Raw genomic sequence first — 20,240 nt, forward strand, 5'->3', positions numbered from 1 at the left:
ACAGTCCGCGCTCGGTTAGGGTCATCTAATACGTTGACTTGTCGTTTTGGTTTTGACCTTGCTCAATATGTTGACTCGGTCGGCGGGTGCGAAATATGCCCCATCAATTTGCCCCCAGCGTAGTCTATGCCGTGGTATGGACCTTCGATGAGTGTTGAGCGTATTCTGCGTATGTTGAGCTTCTTCCTCGGCTTCTTCTTCATCGGCTTGGTTACTTTCGGGCCGTACCATATCCCCCCTCCACATGGTTGTGTAATAGACATCCAATGTGGAAAAGAAAAATGGCGCTGGCCGAGACCAAGGTTGAGAGTGCCGTGTGCTTTTGATTGCCCCGGCCGGTCTTTGCCAAGCTTGGTTGATCAGCTGGCCGTTAGCAAGTAGATACCAAGGAGCGTGTCGAAGAAGATTTGTTACTGTATGTCGATTGACATTCCGTGGCTGCATGCTTGACACGTGGCTTGGTGCTGATTGGTGGACGCTTCATGGGCTTTGCTCTGATTGGTCCACTGAATGAGTTTTTCTCTATAAATAGAGCAGTTATCCCCTCATTTTGGCCATCAAACTTCATTTTCTCAAAAAATTTCCTCTCTCTTAGCTTTTTCGAAGAAATTTCTCTCTAGTCTTCAAAGCGTTACTCGGCGTAACACTTTCTTCCAAGGTACACAAACAAATTTTTTCCCAACTTTTTACTTGTTTAAATAATTGTTGTCACCATGTCTTCTGCTGATGCTATGCCTAGTACCTCTGCGCCGGGGGGCGAACCGTCGCATCCTGATGAGCAGGAGCCACTGGTTGTCACCCCGATAGGGTTCGGGGGCCCCAAGTCTCCTTCTCCTGAAATTGATGAGAGATTTTTGGAGGGTATTGATGATGATGACGACGAAGAGAGGCCGCGTTATTCGTGGCACGGCGATGCCTGCTCGATCAATCCTGATCGTGTTTGGACGAATAAGTTCGCTAGTTGTTCCGGTCCTGATCTTTTTGAAGACCATTACTCCTTCGGTAGGGGGTATAGAATTGTTGTCCCCGAGGGTGATCGGGCGTCGATTGCCCTCCCGAAGGTCAGACGGCGTGTACATCGGACATCCGGAGTATGGGCTCCGATTTCCTCTTAATGAACACGTCGCCGCCATAATCAAAGCCATGAACGTCGCCGTGGCACAACTGCATCCGTTGGCCATTAGGACTATTATTGGCTTCGTGTGGCTTTGTCTCTTTAAGGGGGAGGCCCCAACGGTAAACCTGTTCCGCCGGCTTCATCATCTTCGGCAGACTACCCTAGGCGGCTCGGGGTGGTACAACATACAGACCGAGCCGGGTTACGTCACCGTTTCCAAGCTGACATCTTGCAAGGACTGGAAGGGGCGGTGGGTATATGTTGAGGTGCCGGAGGACTATCCACTGCCCCGGTCCTTTCAGAGCCGCGTCAACTTGCGGTGTGAGAATCAGGGGGAGCATGATAAATATGTCTCCCGGAATAAGCTTAAGATGGACGCCAAGAAGTTCTATCTTAAGGAGGACGAAGAGCGGGCAATGAGCATGTTCGAGGCCGAGAAGGATGGCACGCCGAAGGGATGGATGCCCCGACACGGATCGTCCTTCAAGACGAGCCGCTTTGCCACGTCGGCCTCATACCGGCCCTCGGCCAGGGTGAGTGGGGTCGGTGTGAGGCCCACTTTTGCTTTTGATGCTTCTGTATTTGCCCCGGTTTACTTCTTTTACTTAACTCTTGCTTTGTTTCTTGCAGATCGATTCGGCCAGGATCTCTCCGTCTCTATCCTAAAAAGGTTGGGACTCGACCAGGGCGGGAGAGTTGTTGAGCTGCATCCTAAGGCCGCGCCACGTGATCGCAGACCGGCCCCGCACGAGCTTATAGAGCAGGCGATGAAGGCAATGGATGTGGCGGCGGCTCGAGCGGAGATCGGCGGTAACGTGCCGCGCCGGAGACCAAAAACAACGTCTACGGCGGCAACGGCGTCAACTCCAGCTCAATCTTCAATCCCCGTAGTCCAAAAGGAGCAGGTGGTCGTCGATGTTGAAGAGGAGGTCACCGTTGTGGAGGGTCCTCCTCCTTCAAATAAGAGGAAGGAAAAGACGCCTGCTGCTGCTGTTACCGAGGCAGGGAAAGAGAAGGGGTCAGCCGGCCCTCTGCCCAAGAAGGCTAGGACCGGTACGGATCTAACCCATGGCTCGGATTTAGCAGGTTCCCTAGGCGTCCCTGATGACAGGCTTTCTGATATGTCGATGAATGTTGACATGGATGCTTTGTCTGGATTAGGGGTGCTGACGAGCCGAGCCGAGCCCGAGCTTGGCCTTGCTCGGCTTGTGCTCAAGAACTAAAACTCGATCTCGAGCCGATCTCGAGCTTATCCGAGCTTGTAGAAAATGTGCTCGATATCAAGCTTGCGAGCTTTAACGCGAGCTCGAGCCAAATTCGAGCTCAAATCGAGCCTATACATAATGGTTAATTTTTTTTTCTTCCGATATTTTCAATAACAAGGCACGAAAGTTAAATGTAAAATATTTGACAAATAAGTGAGACATTTGATATACATGATACAAAGATATAATCATGATAAAATATTTTTATAAGATATGAGCAATATCTTATATAATCACACAAGTTCGAGCCGCTCACGAGCTTTTCAAGCCGAGCCAGCGTTTGCTCGGCTTGACTCGTTAAGCTCTCGAGCCGAGTCCGAGCTCGAGCCGATCTCGCACGAGCCGAGCTATGACCGAGCTTTTGCCGAGCCGATCTCGAGTTGCTCGCGAGCCGTCTCGTCTCATTAACACCCCTAGTCCGGATTTTTGTAGATCGGCCGCCGCCACCGTCGTTCTCACCGAACGGCAATTGGAGAAGCGACTGTGCGGACGGGCGATAGAAATGTCACCGTCGACTCCTCATCCCGGAAGGTTTCCCCTCGCTCGGCTTACGGCGGAAGGCATAAGGTTGTCCAAGAGGCTGGTGAAGTGGGTTGAACTAGCCGGCGCTCATATTATGGAGCAAGAAAAGGTCATGGCTCGAGCTGCCCCTGCGCTTGAACGGCTTAGGCTCGAGCTTGCCGCTGCTAAGAAGGAGGCCGAGAGGTCGAAGGAGGACTTCCGTGCCTCCATGAAGGACTTCCTCGCCGAGCGAAAGCTTAGGGAGGACGCCGAGAAGGCGATCCTAGCCGAGAGAGCCAAGGTTGAGGTGCGGAGGGGCCGACGCCGCTAAGGCTGCGGGAGGAGAGAGACAAACTTCGGGCGGTTATAATACCATGGTTGAGCGAGAGGGAAAGATGGAAGTCCCCGCATCCGGCCGAGGCGAAGGAGCATAAGAACACAAAGAGACCGAGTATCAAGATTTTGCCCAGATCACGGACCAAGTCAAGATGCTACCAGGGATGCAATTAAAGAGCTCGTTCTGAAGGCTCCTTCCCGTGGCAAGATTTTGACCGCTTCGGATGAGAAGGCCGCTGCTGCGGAGGCCAAGGCCGCGGATGAGGCGAAGGCGGCGAAGGCCGCTCAGGAGGCTGCGGAGAAGGCGGCCCGGGATGCTAAGGTGAAGGAGGCCGAGAGGAGGCCGAGAGGGCAAAGGCAAGTGAAGCTGCGCCAAGCTTTCCTCTGGGCCGCCCACCGTTGGTGATGCTTTGCCACTCTGCTGCGGTGGCGAGCAAAGAACAAGCATAGGGAGACGGGCGGTCGTCACCAAATTCACCCGCCCTTCGACAACTTCACTGTTCGGGGCCAACTATTGAGCCTTTCCTCCCTGCCATCCTTTTGGCGCTTCAAGTCTTATGTTTGTAACCTTTTGTTGTACCTTCTCTTTTTTTTTTGATAAACTTTGGTAGGTTGTGTTTAGGCTATCCCTATGGGGACGGCCGTCGACTTTGTTTTGCCTTGTAAACATTTTTCAATAAAGTTTGTTTATTTGCCTCCGGCTTGGCCGAGGCTTTGATCTCATTCTCCATTGAGTTGTCTTCTTATGTTTTTAACATATTGAGCACTTTTTCGTTTTTACCTTCGTCCTGGCCGAGGCAATTAGATTGCGTATCTCAACTGTACTTAAACGTTTTTAAACATGTTGGCATATCGGTCGCTTCCTCCTCCACTCCCGGTCTTAGCCGAGGCGGTCAGATTTGCGCTTCCCAACTGCCGTTGTGAACATGTTAGCGTATCGGTCGTTGTTCCCCGTCACTCCCGGCTTTGGCCGAGGCAATCGAGGTTACGGCTCGACAGCGTTCGTATCTATAGACATATTGATCGCTTCCTCTGCCACTCCCGGATTGGCCGGGCGATCAGATTTGCGTTCTCAATCGTACTCATACGTTCTTAAGCATGTTGGTCGCTTTCGCGAGTATCAATCGCATTTGTAGTGATTGCCCGGTGGCGTCTACTAAGCATGTTGGTCGCTTTCGCGAGTATCAATCGCCATTGCGGTGATCGCCGGCTTTGGCCGTGGCGTCTACCTTGGTACGACTACGGAGGGGACTCTTCATTTTGATGGAAAACTTGGATCACTCTTCATTAGATATAATCACGCGTTGGGGTGCCCACAACGGTCTCGGACACCTCCGCCGCTATATGAAGTATTTTCTAAGGTTGTCTGTGTTCCGGTGGCTCATTAGAGGCACTCCCTCCATGTCTGTCGGCCGTACGTCCCCGGCCTCATTTCTTCAACCACTTTGTAGGGTCCTTCCCCGTTGGCCGTCATTTTACCATGGATGTTTCCTTTGTTTGTTGCGGCCGACTTTCTTAGGACCAGATCTCCTACTCTTAAGTCCCTTTTGTGGACTCTACGGTTGTATGCTCTTCTCATTCGGTTTTGATATACTGCCAAGTTGAGCCGTGCCGTATCTCGACTTTCTTCGACCAGATCTAGGGAGGCTCTCAGGCCTTCCTCATTTTCGACCGGGTCAAAGGTTTGCGTTCTAAATGTCGGCACCGCTTTCAATTAGCGGGACGGCCTCGGACCCATAGACTAGGTGGAATGGACTGTACCTCGTTGCTTCTTTTTCCGTGGTTCGAAGTGACCACGGGACGCCGGTAGTTCATCACCCATCTTCCCTTTAGATCTTCAACCTTCTTTTTCAACCCGTTCAATATTGTTTTATTAGCCGCCTCCGCCCTTTGCCCGTTGCTCGAGGGTGGCGGACGGAGAAGTATGCGAATTTGATACCGAGCTCTTCCACCCCGATTCATCACCATGTCACTCAAAAACTCTCGGCCGTGGTCAAATACCATGACTTGGGGTAACCCAAAACGAGTTATGATGTTCTCCCAAATCACCTTTCTTACGGCCGCCGTGGTCTTGGCGGTACCGACGGCCTCGACCCATTTGGTGAAGTAGTCAACGACGACGATCAGGTACTTCCTTCCTCCGAAGGCCGTCGGAAATGGTCCTAGTAAATCCATTCCCCATTGTGCAAATGGTAGGGGACTAAGTACCGGTTGTAGGTCTCGGGAAGGTGCATGTATTACGGAGCATGCATCTGACAATTCTTGCACTTCTTGGTCTTTGCTCTGGAATCTTTCAACATGGTAGGCCAGAAGTAGCCGGCTCGGAGAGCTTTGTGGGCTAGCGTTCTCGCCCCCATATGATGTCCACAGATGCCGTGAATCTCTGTCAAGATATAAGCTCGCGTCGGCCGGGCCGACACATTTCAAAAGTGGTCTTATTACGGACCTTCTATACAATTCTCCTTCGAACACCAAGTACCTTGCGGCGATCCTTCTTATCTTCTCGAGAGAGACTACGGTCCTCCGTAACTCTTTTGTTAGTTTGTATTTCATTATCGGAGTCATCCACGTCGTCTCGGCTTCGATGTCGCCCACCATGCCGACGGTCTCGGTGATGCTTTTAGCATTTCGATATCCACCAAAGACGGTTCGACCGACATTCTTGATGCTTGAACTGGCAAGTTTTGAGAGAGCGTCGGCTCGGTTGTTCTCGGACTTGGGGATGCATTGTATTTGGAAAGATTTCAATTTTGCGGTGTCGGCTTTTACCCTTTCCAGGTACCTCACCATCCCGTCGTCTCGAGCCTCATACTATCCTCTGATTTGATTAGTCACTAAGAGTGAATCTGTCTTTAACACAATATGCTCCGCCCCGGCAGCTCTAGCTAACTCGACTCGAGTTATCACCGCCTCATATTCGGATTCGTTGTTTGAGGCCGAGAAGGTAAACTTCAAGGCATACTCAAACTCGTCCACGTTAGGGCTGGTGATAAGGATGCCGCTCTGAGTGTTCGCCGTGGAGGACCCGTCGGTATACACTTCCCATACGCCGGGATGTGATTCTTCTTGATATGTGCACTCGGCTAGGAATTCTGCAAGCGCTTGCCCCTTTATCGAAGGCCTCGGCTTGTACTGAATGCCAAAGCCGGAGAGCTCCACCGCCCATTTGATAAGCCTGCCGGATTTTTCGAATTTTTCCAACGCTTTCTCCAATGGCTGGCTAGGTTGCACGGACACAGCGGTATTTCAGCGTTTGCGTGTCGGACACCGTGTCCGACAAGGACACAGTGTCCGACACGGACACACCATGGACATGCCTGAAAACGTCTCCGACACGCCAAAAACCGTGTCTTCGGTTTTTATTTAAATCAGAAACGTTTCGGACACGGCCCAACCATGCCGGACACGGTCCGTTTTCAGGGGACACGCCGATTTACCTTATCAAAACAAATCCCCAATTTCAATTGACGACATTACTAATTATATACAAACCAATACCCTTTCATTCATTATCCAGCGATGACACCTTGTCTCACCGCAGGCCTCGCCTCGCCGCCGTCCACACCCTGCCGCCGGCCTCTCCGTATCGCCGCCCACAGTCCATGTACGAGTACAGAATATGTGCCATCTTTTCTCAGTTTTCCCTAATTTCTCAATTTAGGGTTTGAGTTTAGATTATAAAAATAAGAAATTGATGAGTAATTGATGATTGAGGAATTAATGGACTCACGATTTTGATGCTGACTTTGCTATTCACGATTTTGATACTAGATTGTTTGAGATTTGAGAATGAATTTATTTCCGACATAAACAACTTCGGCACAATAAGGCTTGAAGGATTGATTCCTTTGATTGTTTGTTTATAGTATTAAGTTGGGTTTTGATACTGATTGTTTGTATACTGGGTTGTGGTGTATGCTACTGAAGTGGTGAATGGTGATGAAGTGTATAAGATTATAGAATTAGGCAATATGGCATTTGATAATTGCCTTGCACGTGGCTAATGCTAATCTATGTGAAATTGTGTGGTAGCCCATTATTTAACTAGCTATGTTGTTTTACTCCCTCCGTGTCGGTAAATTATTGTCTTTTAGTTTTAGCACAAAGACCAAGGTAAGAGGAATGAGTCAATTACTAGTATGAATGATCAAATTGCTTATGAACTTCATTTTTAAAATAGAAAGGATAACAAATGACTAAGACACCCTAATATGGAAAAGGACAACAGATGACCAGGTCAAATGTATAATGCATCAATGCTTGTTTGCTCATTTTTACGAATTTGCGGCTTTTAAGTGACCAAAGTTTAGAGGTTAGTCATAAAGGGCTTTAAATTCCCTTTATTTTAATATGTATATTGATTTTTTTTTGCCGTGTCCGTGTCCTAAAAAAATACGGAGTGCCGTATCCCGTGTCCGTATCGTGTCCGTGTCCGTTTTCGTGCAACCTAGATGGCTGGTCGGTTAAGACCGTCACGGGATGTGCGTCGAAGTAAGGTTTTAACTTCCTTGCGGCAACGATGACGGCGAGGACTGCTTTTTCTTTAAGTGGATAATTTCTTTCGGCGGCCAGCAGTGTATGGCTGATAAAGTAGATTGGGTGTTGCTGCTTGTTTTCTTCCCTGACGAACCGTGGCCGAGGTAAATGCTAAGTATAGATATATCGTCTCCCCCAGCGTCGGCCTGGACAGGGTCGGGAGAGTTAGAAGGTGGGCTTTCAGTTGCTTGAAAGTCGTGCTCTGTTCCTCCCCCCAGCTAAAGTCTTTATTCCCCTTTAGCACTTTAAAGAATGGGGTGCTCTTGTCGGCCGACCGAGAGATGAAGCGGGCTAGAGCCGCCATCCTCCCGGCCAACATCATAACCTCTTTTCGATTCCTCGGCTCCGGCAAGTCTAGTATTGCTTGGACTTTCTCTGGATTGGCATCAATTCCCCCGGCGCGCGACAAGCACGCCGAGGAACTTGCCGGCCCGGACACCGAAGTTGCATTTCATTGGGTTAAGCTTCATCTTATATTTCCTTAGTGAACAAAATATCTCGCTCAAATCGGCCAAGTGCTCGCTGTCAGACTTGCTTTTTACAATAGCATCGTCGATGTAAGCCTCGATGTTTCGCCCTTTTTGATCTTGAAACACTTTATCCACCAGCCTAGTGTAAGTTGCGCCAGCGTTCTTCAAACCGAACGGCATCATTTTATACATGTATGTGCCGTTACCGGTGATGAATGCGCACTTAGGCATGTCTTCTTCGGCCATAAACACCGATGATACCCCGAGAAGGCGTCTAGCAGGCTTAACATGGTGTAGCCTGCCGTTGCATCAATTAAACTATCTATTCGAGGCAAGGGATAACAATCTTTAGGGCACGGTTTATTAAGGTTGGTAAAATCAACACACATCCTCCACGCCCCTGACGATTTCCTAACCATTACAACATTTGCTAGCCACTCAGGGTAAGTACAAGGCATGATAAAGCCCGCCTCTAATAGTTTGTCTACTTCGACTTTGATGGCCTCATCCTTCTCGGCCGAGGAGTTCCTCATCTTCTCGCTTGACAGGGCGAGCGGTGGAGAGTACGTTCGGCTTGTGAACGATCACCTCCCGCTTACGCCCGGCATCTCGGCGGCTGAGTATGCGAAGACATCTTTGTTCTTCCTCGGCAGGTCTAGGAGATCGGCTCGAATTTTGGCTCCGGGCCGACACCGACGATTACGGTGCGCCCGGGTCAATTTCCACTTCCTCGGTCTCGGCTCCTTCGACCATGCCGACGTTGGTGTGCATCGGATCACCCTCCCGCTGTAAGGATGGGCTCTTCCCTTTCTCGATTTTTCGCCACTTTGAGGGATTGCATGTTGCACCCCCAGCGGATACTTGGACATTGACTATTTCGTCTCTTTCGTCCTTTGAGACGAGCTTTTGCGCTTCCCCCGGTCCGAGACATACATCAATGTCGGGGCCCGGATGGACATCACCGCATCGGCCTCGCTCAAAGTGACTCGGCCTATGAGAACATTGTAGGCGGACGAACCATCAATGACCACGAACTCCGATAAAACATTCTTGGCCGCATCGGCTTGGCCAAACATCACCGGCGATCGATTGACCCCGGGGTACCAGGCGGCCCCGAGAAGTCAGATAGCGGGTTGGTGCAGGGGCTCGGGTCTTCAATCTTCAGACCGAGATTGAGAAAGCACTCCCTGAACATGATGTTTGTGTAGGCGCCTGTGTCAATCAGGCACCTTTTGACCAAGTGGTTGGCTATGTCTAGGTGGACTACAAGCGGGTCGCTGTGCGGAGCGACGACTCCCTCGTAGTCCTTCTTCCCAATGGTTATATCGGGGATTGTGGAAGCGGGGATCGCTGTTTTGGGCACAAAGTTGATGGCTTGGTATAGCTCATTCAGGTGTCGTTTGTGCCCATTAGCCGACCCACCGTTCTCGTTCCCGATGACAACCTGGATCACTCCCATTCGCCGGAATACGATTTTCTATTTGCCCCGTCGGAGCTTGTTTCCGGGCCTCCAGCTACATACTTGCTGAGGGCCCCCTTTCGGATTAGCTCCTCGATGGCGTTCCTCGGATGTCTACGATTGTCGGTCTTATGGCCGGCTTGGCCGTGGTAATCGTAAAATCGCTAAGGTCGCCGTCCCCCTCGCCTTGGGGGCCTTGCCTATTTCTGCCCTTCATTCTTGCTTAGGGCAAAGACCTCGGCCGGTGATTTGACTAGGGGGTGAGACTGTTGTACCGCTTCTGGGTGTATGGTTCCGAACTCCCCCCGGCGCCCGCCGAGTTCTGTTTCCTATTAAATCTCTCAGGCCGTGACCTATTCACGTCACGGCGACCTTCATCAACGTTGTCCCGACGGCTCTTCCTCTCTGGGTGCCCAAATTCACTGTGGCCTACCCAGGTCTTGTGATAGTCCTCCACCTTTACGGCTCGATCGGCCATCTTTCTGGCGGTGTCTAGGTTGAGGTCCTCGCACTTGATCAGCTCGTTTTTGAACTCGCCTTTCGGGAGGCCTTTCATCAGTGCGAAGGCCGCCAGTTCGGTGTTCAGCTCACGGATCTGCTGAACTTTTGCGTCGAACCTCTTCACATAGCTTCGGAGGGACTCGTCCTCCCCCTGTCGGATAGTGAGTAGGTCCGATGTCTCCACGGCCCTTCTCTTGTTGCAAGCATACTGGGCTATGAAGTTATCCCTTAGGTCGGCATAACAGTATACCGAGCCATTAGGCAGCCCCTTGTACCAACTCTGGGCCATCCCATGAAGGGTTGTTGGGAAGACTCGGCACCATACCTCATCAGGCTGCTCCCATACCGACATGTACGACTCGAAAGCCACGGCATGGTCGGTTGGGTCGCTATCCCCTTTGTATGATAGGGGCGGCAGATTTAGTTTAGTCGGCACGGAGACTTCGAGGACATAGGCACTGAGGGGCTGTCTGACCACGTGTCGAATGACACGTGGCGATCGGCTCCTCGCAACCTTAGTCCGACTTCTCTCCATCTGGCGGGAAGGGCTTCTTGTTGTCCGACTTTGGAGAGTCGGACTTCTTTCATTTCTTCGGGGCGGGCCTCGTTGTTGTCGCGGCGACGCTGTCCTCCCGCGAGTGGAGGAAGGACTTTGGTCTGCCACTGGCACTACGGGCTCCGCCGGCATCCTAGCATGCCCAGCTCCTTGTAATACTCCGGTCAAGTTGTTCGGAGTCACTTTATGGGCCCCGGTCACTGTGGAGGCGCTGCCGCCGCCCGTCGTCGTGACGGGGGTAACCGGCGTACCACCCATCCGGTCCAGGAATAGCTTCAATTTGGCCGCATCGACCACATGTCCCATGACAAAGTGACTTGGCCGGTCGGCGGCGGTGTTTACGGCTCTCTTGGCATCCCGTATTTCACCGGCTCAATGACTCGGCCGGCGGGGGACTGCCCGATCTCAGAATTAGGGAACGCGTCATCCTGGTAGAATGCAGTTTCGTCACTCACAATTATTTCTTGTTGTTTTGACATCTTCTTAGCTCTTTGAATGGTTTTGTTTTGTTTTTTTTTTTTTTTTTTTTTTGTAAGGGAGATGACTAGCTTTTAGTATCTTTTCCCACAGACGGCGCCAATTGTTCCGGGTGTAATTCCGGAGCAGGATTTGTGACCACGTGAGCTTGTAGAATGACGTCTTTGCTTGTCTCTTCCTTTCGCTCTCTCCCGTAAAGATGAACAAGGCGAGGGCTCGGCTTGGTACCGAGCGTACTCACTCCGACGCTCAAGTCAGTAAACTTAAAGAGATAAGTTGTGTGTTAACTTGACAAAATATATTGTAGAGAGATAAGGGAGTTTATACCAGAATTTCGGTTAGTTTTTTGGGATCCTTTTTTCAATGAGAGAAGTGGAGTATTTATAGACTTTCACCTTTTGTCACGTAGTGGCCAAGTGGCCAAGTGGCAAGCAGGTGGAAAAGACTGTTCTACCCTCGGCCGAGGGACCCATGGCAGCCGGCCGGCTTGGTTGACTCCATGCCGAGGGGACCGGATGTGAGTACGCGGATATGCCTCTCGGCCGGCTAGTTGCCGAGACCGAGACCCAGTGACAGCCGACAGCTGCGTCGGTTAGGGTCTGTCTAATACGTTGACTTGTCATCTTTTAGTTTTGACCTTGCTCAATATGTTGACTCGGTCGGTCGGGTGCGAGAATATGCCCCATCACACGGTTTCGTGATTTCGAGTCACAAACCAAAATGTCCGTAAATCATATGGACGGTTCCTCAAGTCAGATAAAGCACCCACACAATTTTTGAGAAAAAACAGAGAACATTTTAGGGTGCCGGTACGCGATTAACGAGTCTCAGACGAAAATTAGGCACTCCTTAAAAATAGACGAATACTTCTTATTTCGGGCTGAAAATCGAATACGGTAACTCATGAAGCAACCCTAAACACGTGGTATAGAAACTTGTAGGGAAAAAAAACATGACCCGGTACGACCTCCCAAACGGCTCAAATTCAAATGTATAATACACGGTTTTCGCGATTTCAGGGTCCCGAAACCAAAATGTCCGTAAAATATACGAGAGATTTCTCGGGCCAGATAAACTAGCCACACAAATTTTGGGAAGTAACAGAGGATATTTGAGGGTGTCGTTACTCAATAAACGAGCCTCGGGCGAAAATCAGTTACCTCTTTAAAATACATGAATACTTGTTTTTACGGCTGAAATCAAATACGGTAACACATGAAGCAACTCCTGACACGGGGTACAAAATCTAGTAGGAAAATTAACATGACCTGGTACGACCTTCCAAACGGCTGAAATTTAAGTTTATAATACATGGTTTTTGGGATTTAAGGGTCCCGGACCAAAAATATTTGTAAATCAAGCGGACGGTTTCTCAGTTCAGATAAAGTAGACATGCAATTTCGAGAGAAAAACAGATGACATTTGAGGGTGCCGCCACGCGATAACTGAGTCTTAGACAAAAATTAGATACTCTTTAAAAATAGATAAATACTTCTTATTTAGGGCTGAAAATCGAATAATGTAACTCATGAAGCGCCGAGACACGTGGTAGAAAAACGAGTTGGAAAAAAAAACATGACCCGGTACGACCTTCCAAACGGCTTAAATTTAATTGTATAATACACGGTTTTGGGGATTTCAGGGTCCCGGGACAAAAACGTTTTTTAATAATACGGGCGGTTCCTCAAGTCAGATAAAGCAGCCACACAAACGTTGAGAATAAATAGAAGACATCCGGGATGAAAATCGAATACGGTAACTCATGAAGCGATCCTAAACACGTTGTAGGAAAACTGGTAGGAAAGGAAACATGATCCGGTACAACCTCTCAAACGGCTCAAATTCAAGTGTATGATACACGGTTTTCGTGATTTAAAGATCCTGGAACAAAAATACCCATAAGTCATATGGACGCTTCCTCGGGTCATATAAAACAACCACACAAATTTTGAGTTACGAAAGAGGACATTTGAGGATGCGGGTACGCGATAAATGAGTCTCGGACGAAAATTAGGCACTCCTTAAAAAAAGACAAATACTTCTATTTTAAGGCTCAAGATCAATTAAGGTAACTCATGAAGCGGCCCCAGACACGTGGTAGAAAAAGTGGTATGAAAAAAACATGACTCGGCACTACCTCCCAAACGGCTTAAATTTAAGTTTATGATACAAGATTTTCTGAATTTTAGAGTCCCAGAACAAAAACGTTCGTAAAGCATGTGGACGGTTTCTCGGGTTAGATAAAACATCCATACCAATTTTGAGAAGCAACAGAGGACATTTGAGGGTGTCGGTACGCGATAAACTAGTTTTGGACGAAAATTAGGTATTCCTTAAAAATAGATGAATACTTCTTATTCGGGATGATAATCGAATACGGTAACTCGTGAAACGACCCTTGAGATGTGGTAGAAAATTGGAAGGAAATGAAATATGACCATGTACGACCTCCCAAACGGCTCAAATTCAAATGTATAATACACGTTTTTCGTGATTTCAGGGTCTCGAAACAAAAATATCCCTAAATCATACGAACGGTTTCTTGGGTCAAATAAAGCAGGCACACAAATTTTGAGAAGTAAAAGAGGACATTTGTCGATGCCGGTACGCGATAAACGAGTCTCGTACGAATATTTGGAACTCCTTGAAAATAGATACATACTTTTTATTTCAGGCTGAAAGTCGAATACGGTTTCTCATGAAGTGACCCTAGACACGTGGTAGAAAAACCGGTACTAAAAGAAACATAACCCATGATGACCTCCCAAACGGCTCAAATTTAAGTGTATTGATAAGGATATTTTCAGTCGTTGACCTATCAAAATAAATCCTAAATTACTACTAAGTGGTAGCTAGTGGCAAAAAAGGGTCGAATCCACATGGAGGCGAGTTTAATTATTCTAGTTTGTTTTTTATTTAGATTCGTCTTAAAAGTAACAAATTTATGGGGTTTGTTTGTTTGATTTATAAACTAATTGCGATGTAAATAAAGACAAATTCAATAATATTAAAGAGTTTAGGGATTAGGTTCACTAGGTAGTTATACGGGGTATGATTTAATTTACTGATAGAGCTAATTATGTTGTTTAAGGTTATATGATCGGTCGATTCAATATCCCTTTAGATCTAATTTAACATGCAATCGCTATCATTAAATTATCTCTATTTAGTTATCGCAGCCTATATTGATTCTAACCTAGTCGGTGAAAGTCTCAATTCGCTATACTAGTCAACTAACCCTAGCCAGTAATTAACCAACTAGCTGAAGAACAATAAACTGAACAATAACGATAAGCAATTTTAACTATCAATTCATTAATTAATTCCCCTTCTAACTGTTGGAATATGTGTCCTCCGACAATAATGCGATCACAACTGTCGATCATGATGATCACATGTTTAAATCTCATTTTAAGAATACATGTGGGAAGTAATATTTTACTTGTCAAGTCGTCCACAAATATCGGTAATGATTGGTGACTAGAGTTTGACATTATCGTAGTCGTGCGACGGTGGTGATCAGTTGATCCCCTTAGGCCATACCTAAAGGGTAACACTCTTAATTGAATATTTAATTGGTCGTATGACGATACGAGTTAATTAAATTGCTTAAAATTGCCGGACGATTTTGGGAGTAATATTTACGTGTCTCGTTGTAATTTGATTAAATTAGACACGGTCTAAGTAATCGAATTGTTTTATTGCTTAGATGAAATTATTGTTTACGGAAACAATTGAACTGAATGAATAATTTATTATAAATACAAGATGTTGTAATTTATAATTGGTAAAGTGTTTTGGTACAAGTAATTGTGAATTACTAAGTCGATTTTGTACATGACGTATTTTATTAATACGTTAAAAATACATGACAATTTTACATGACTTGTGACATGTGATAAATTGACAAATTGACAAAGATAAAATAGAATTCATTTTATCCCATATGGACTGAAATATGGAAGGAGGATGGTGTTTAAATTATATTAAATTATTTGAGTGGAAACAGAATAATTACACCTAGCTTTAGCCATGCATGCCTATGTTTTCTTGGATAGAAAAACTTGCCCATGCATTGGCTCCCCTTCCTTTCCTTCCCACCGGTTTTTGAAGGGACTTATGGAGAGTTTTTCTCTCTAATTCATTATTCATACAATATACAATTTTTTCTAGTGTAAGAAATAAAAAAGCTCTCTAAGAAAAACTAGAGAAATAAAACTCCAAATATCTTCCTCTCTTGGCCGAAATACAAGAGATAAAAACAATAGTTTTGGGTCAATTTTATCAAGATTAATATTGTTCTAGTATTAATAATATTAGTCTTTTAGGAGGTTATCTTGGGTATAATTCCTTGGGAGAGATTCTATCCTTGAATCTTTGTTCATCCATATTAGGAGAGCTCAAGAACAAGTAAGAAGGAGATCTTACTTGTGCCCTTTGATCCGAAATCTCAATGTAAGAATGACGATTTTTTCTCTATATTTACTTATGTTTGCATGCATAAGATCTAATTAATTTTATGACTAAATTAAAGTGAAACATATATGAATATGTTGAGTATAATGAGATATAGATTTCTAACACTAACAACCTAAATCCCCATTCACCCTACATTATAAGTTTAGCCACGCATACTATAGGTAATAACAATAACAATATGAATGAGAGACATAATTGCAAACTTAAAAGATGAACAATAACAATTAAATAAACATTGAAGAAAGATTAATACCGTAATAGAGGAATGCTTAGATCCGAAAGTAAGAACAATAAACTAAACTAAACTAAGAGTTTTAGAGAGTTTTCTAGGGTAATTGTACGTAGCTAGCTAAAATAAAGCGTAAATAAACATAGGGTACGAATTACATATTTATAGTAAAACATAAATGACTTAAGAAAATTGCGGAAAATTCTGGAAACTATAGTGTACTCGATCGAGTACATAGCTTCCTCGATCGAGCCTGGTCAGGTTTGATCGAGTATCCTCCTTTTTCAGCCCTTTTCTTTGTGTTGTCTTCTTTACTTCTCTTCATTTATTCTTCTAAATTCTCGTGCCATGTTTCATGTATTCCTTCATGTCCACTCCGCGATGCCCATTTCATTCCTTTGTTCCTCAAATGCATCATTCATGCATTAAACATCAAACAACGGAAGTATCGACATTCTAACATAAAAGGCATGTAATTAATACTCCCTCCCAATCACTATAATGTTCCCTCTTTCCCGAAACGGATTATTCAACTAATGTTCCCCTTTCTATTTTTAGAAACTTTTACTCTTATTTTATTCATTCCTTTATCCTATCACCAAACCCTACACAACTCTTTTACTCCTATTTTATTACTTTCCTTTATGTTTTGGCTCCACAATTGTTTATTTAACTAATAATAATTCATCCCTCTCTCCTATCACCAACCCTACACAACTCTTTTACTTCTATTTTAATATTTTTCCTAAAATATTGTGCCAAAACCAAAGGGGAAGATTATAATGAATGGGAGGAAGTATAAATTAGCACGAAAACCGTATCAAAAATAATTAAGGAGAGGCATAAATATGCATATAATTATGACACATCATGTATTAATACACGGTTTTCGTGATTTCAGGGCCCCGAAACAAAAATGTCTGTAAATCATACGGATGGTTCATCGGGTTAGATACAGCTGCCATAAAATTTTTGAGAAATAACAGAGGACATTTGAGGGTGCCGCTATGCGATAAACGCGTCTCGGACGAAAATCAGAGAGGTCGTACAGGGTTATTCTACAATTTTTTCTACCACGTGTCCAAGGTCGATTCATGAGTTATCGTATTCGATTTCAGTCCTAACTAACAAGTATTAATCCATTTTTACAGTGTACCATATTTTCGCCCGAGACTGGTTTATCGCATATCGCCAGTTCGCCACTATATCGGCACTCTGAAATGTCCCATGTTACTTCTGAAAATTTGTAAGGTTGCTTAATCTAACGAGGAACAATCTGTGTGATTTATGACATTTTTAGTCCGGGAGCCTGAATTTCCAAAAACCATGTATTATACATTTCAATTTAAGCCGTTTGGGAGATCACACAAGGTCATGTTTCTTTTTCTACCAAAGTCCGGGGTTGCTTCATGAGTTACCGTATTCGATTTTAGCTTAAATAACAAGTATTAATCTATTTTTAAGGAGTACCGTTTTTTTGTCCTAGACTAATTTATCATATACCGACACTCTCAAATGTCCAATATTGCTCTTTAAAACTATTGTGGCCGCTTTTTCTGACCCATGGGTCGTGGAACCGTTCATGTTATTTACAAACATTTTTGTTTCGGAGCTTTGAATTTTCGAAACTCGTGTGTTATACTTAAATTTGAGCCATTCGGGAGGTCGTTCCATGTTATATATTTTTTTTCTCTCGGTTTTTCTACCACATATCTGGGGTCGCTTCATGATTACGCTCTTCGATCAACCCCAAATAACAAGTATTGACCCGAGGAACTGTTTGTGTGATTTACAGATACTTTTGTTCCGGGATCTTGAAATCCAAAAAACGTGTTTAAACGCTTGAATGTGAGCGGTTCGGAAGGTCGTAACGGGCCAAGTTATTTCTCTTGGTTTTTCTACCACGTGTCCAGATTACTCTGATCTATTCGATTTCAGCCCCAAATAACAAGTCTTAATCCATTTTTAACGAGTATCTATTTTTCACTCGAGTTTGATTTATCTCATACCGGCACCCTCAAATGTCCTCTATTGCTTCTCAAAATTCGCATGGCCTCTTTATGTGATCCAATGAAGTGTCGCTCAGAATACCACGAGATTTACCGAACGAACTCGCCTTCATATTCCTTTTACGCTTCTCGTGGTAAAAGGAATATGAAGGCGAGATCGTTCGGTAAATCTCGTGGTATTCCGAGTGGCAGCATGCCCAAGCGCCCCAAGCATCAGTAGATGGTTGTGTCTCGTGCTTGATTATGTTGAGTTTTGATGTCAGTTGACGTAGAAATTAGTAATAAATAACAAATAGGTTGGTAATTGGGGATCTGTTTTAGGTTTAATCCCTTTTGTTGCCTTCTTTCTCATTTACATGTGTTGAGCATGATAGAATTTGCATTTTGGTATCGCTAGGAATGATAGATTGGAACACTGAGTATGTTTAATTTACATGTGTTAACTTCCCTAGAGTGAAAAAATGGGTCTTTAATACTCACTAGCAAACTGAAGAGACCCAATTTGATAGTTATTGTTGATGATGCCTTAAGATAAATTAATCTCATTGTTATTTAATTGCTTGCTTTTTAAGTTTAACCATGTAGCATGAAACTCCAATTGTCAATTCAAGGTTATCAAGAATGTCATCATGAAGATTAAAGATGAAGATTGTCATTAGTGCTAAAGTCATGTGTTATAAGGAGATCCTTAACTCGAATTTATGTTTAAGTGCAAAAATAACAGTTCAGTCAACTGTTAATTAAGGCTATCTTTGAAAGAAATATTTCGAAATTATTTGAATCTTTGTTAAAATGCTTTCAAGTATCACAAATGATTTCTGGAAATGTTTTGAAGTCTTTTGAAGAAAATAAAGTTTTCAATGTCTTGCTAAGGAGTTTGCTTGCACAATAAGACACTTTATATAAATGGGTTGTTTGCTTTTAATTTTACATTTATGAAAATGTTTATGGTTCCCATAAACACAACCATTTATACTCGTTTCTTGTTAAAAAAACCCAACCTATTTTTGTGTGTGTGCACACTCTGATTTCTTGCATTCTTAGGCACCGATTTCTTGAGGAAGAATACTCGGTTGCTTGGTGAAGAATTCGGTTGACTTGTGCATGTTGCCCAAGCAAACTACTTACATTATTTTATTCACTTGTGCTTTGAGTGTAAGATATTTTAATGTGTAAAGTATACTACTTGGACATTATAAATAACTTGCTTAATTCATTTTTACAAGTGTGCAATAACGAGTTTAAAATTGAAAAAGACTTAAGCTTTCAATCGAGTAAATTGACTTTGCAAAACCGTTTTTCATTTCAAATCTTTGACTCAATTTTGCAAGTTTGTTTATTTATCTTTTGAATCTTTTATTGAGTTATTGTATTGCACCTAGCGTTTAGTCGTGTTCAAGGATCCCGTGTTTTGTACTTAAACTTTATCTCCTCCGTTCAATTAAGTGAACAACATTGAGATAAGTGGAGTCTTGGAACAAACGGGTAGAACCAAACAAGTCTTAGGATAGAGTTATCCTTAAGCATGAAGTCTTCGAAGCGGAGTAGCTTTTGAGCATGAAGTCTTTCAGCGGAGTAGCCCAAAGCAAAAGCCTTATTGCGGAGTAGCTTTAAGCACGGAGTCTTTCGGCGGAGTAGACCAAAGCAAAAGTCTTGGAAGTGGAGTAACTTTTATTCTTTTAAGCATTAGGAACCGGAGTAGGTTGGGGAGTTGTTTTATTATTCGGGGTGATCTTAGTTTGTATGAGTTTACTTACGAGACGTTTAATAAAATAGCGCCGGACGTAGGTCGTGGAGTAGTGACCGAACCAGCTTTTAAAAACATCGTTAGTCGTGTCTATTTCGTTTTATTTCCGCCGCACACTCTACTCACGTTTTTATCTACGAATCAATCGTTGAGTACATCGTAACTTCGCTTGTTTGAATCGTTGTTGATTACTTCTAACTCTCTAGTTCTAAGTATCGACTTCTCCTTTCATCTAAGGATTGTTTAAAGTGTTTAGGAGTTTTAAAAGAAGCTTTCATTAGCTTAAATTTTAAATAGACACCTAATTCACCCCTTCCCCTCTTAGGTGCTCTTGCCCGTGACTCTTCACAAACAATTGGGCTGTGGTATTATCCGAGTTAAACATAAACATAGAGTAAAACCACAATATTGAAGTGATGACGATTAGGATCCAGAACACCATAGTAAACGATTTCGGGTAAGTTGGCAACTTAGCACGCCAAAACTGACCAGCATGACGATTAGGACCCAAGATACCATGGTCAATGATTTTGAGTAACTTAGCACCCCAAAAGGTCA

Source organism: Silene latifolia, chromosome 2 (assembly GCF_048544455.1).
Source record: "Silene latifolia isolate original U9 population chromosome 2, ASM4854445v1, whole genome shotgun sequence".
NCBI lineage: Eukaryota > Viridiplantae > Streptophyta > Magnoliopsida > Caryophyllales > Caryophyllaceae > Silene > Silene latifolia.